Here is a 1,955-nt window from a genome sequence, read left to right on the forward strand (position 1 = left end):
AGGACTTTACGACATAGATTAACCCCAACTCAGTAATAGTAGGGGACTTCAATACCTCACTGTCTCCATTAGACATGTCAACTGGACAAAGAATAAACAAAGAGATGATACCACACATGAAAATGACCTAACAGACATCTTTCGATTATTCCACCCAAACACCAAAGAATACACTTTCTACTCATCACCTCATGGAACTTTTTCAAAAATTGACCACATACTGGGCCAAAAACCAAACCTCAACAAATACAAAAGTATTGAAATAATTCGATGCATTCTATTGGACCACAAAGCAATAAAGCTCAAAATCAACACTGGACAAAGGCCTGGTCACTACACGAACTCGTGGTAATTGAACAACACACTCCTAAACAATTAGTGGGTTAAAGGAAAATTAAGAAAGAAATAAAAGAATTCCTGGAATTCAATGAAAAGGATAGTACAACACAACACAATCTCTGAGATTGTGTTACTAGCAGTCCTAAGAGGGAAGTTTATAGCTCTACGTTCCTACATTAAAAAGTTAGAAAGAGCCAAAATAAATGACCCAACACTGCAACTTAAGGCACTGGAAAGGCAAGAACAAATGAAACCCAAAACCAGCAGAATAGAAGAAATAACAAAAATCAGAGCAGAAATTAATGAAATAGAAACAACAACAACAAAAGACAATACAAAGAATCAATGAATCTAAGAGCTGGTTCTTTGAAAAGCTAGGCAAGATAGACAGACCCTTAGCCCAGTTAACCAAAAGAAAAAAAGAAAGAAAGCAAATCCAAATCAACAAAATCAGAGATGAAAGAGGAAACATCCCACAGATACCCAAAAGATCCAAACCATTATAAGGGAATATTTTAAAAACCTATGTGCTACTAAATCTGAAAGTCTAAAAGAAATGGATGGAAATCACGGGAACCTCAAAAGTTAAACCAAGAAGAGATCAACAGTTTAAACAGACCCATAATATATAAGGAAATTGAAACAGTAATACAAAGCCTCCCAACTAAAAAAAGCCCAGGCCCAGATGGATTTACAGCAGAATTCTACAAGACATTTAAAGAAGACCTCCAACCAATACTACTTAAATTATTCAAAACAATAGAAACAGAGGGAGAATGCCCCAAATCCCTTCTATGAAGGAATTACTCTAATCACTCTAATACTCAAACCAGGTAAAGATACAACCAAAAAAGAAAACTATAGACCTATATCCTTAATGAACATAGATGCAAAAATTCTCAACAAAATACTTGCAAGCCACATACAGACACACATCAAAAAGATCATTCACCATGATCAAGTAGGCTTTATCCCAGAGATGCAGGGATGCTTCAATATACACAAGTCAATAGATGTCATTAACCATATAAATTGACTCAAAGACAAAAATCACATTGTCATCTCAATAGATGCAGAAAAGGCTTTTGACAAAATTCAGCATGCATTTATGTTCAAAGTCCTAGAGGGAATTGGACTGGAGGGAACATACCTCAACATAATTAAAGCCATATATAACAAACCCACAGCCAACATCATTCTAAATGGAGAAAAACTGGAACCTTTCCCACTAAAATCAGGAACCAGACAAGTCTGTCCACTATCTCTACTTCTCTTTATCATAGTGCTTGAAACTCTTGCTAGAGCAATAAGACAGGACCAGGAAATACTAATGGGAAAAGAAGAGGTCAAACTATCACTTTTTGCAGATTGTATGATGCTATACCTAAGAGATACCAAAAGTTCCACCACAAAACTCCTAGAACTGATCAACACTTTCAGTATAGTGGCAGGTTATAAAATCAATCTACAAAAGTCAGTAGCCTTTCTGTATGCCAATAGCAAGCAATTGGAGAAAGAATACAGGGAAATCCTCCCATTCACAATTGCTGCAAAAAATTAAAATATCTTGGAATAAACCTGATGAAAGATACCGAAGACCTCTACAATGAAAATTT

Source organism: Nannospalax galili, unplaced genomic scaffold, assembly GCF_000622305.1.
Source record: "Nannospalax galili isolate Female #2095 unplaced genomic scaffold, S.galili_v1.0 scaffold388, whole genome shotgun sequence".
Classification (NCBI taxonomy): Eukaryota; Metazoa; Chordata; class Mammalia; order Rodentia; family Spalacidae; genus Nannospalax; species Nannospalax galili.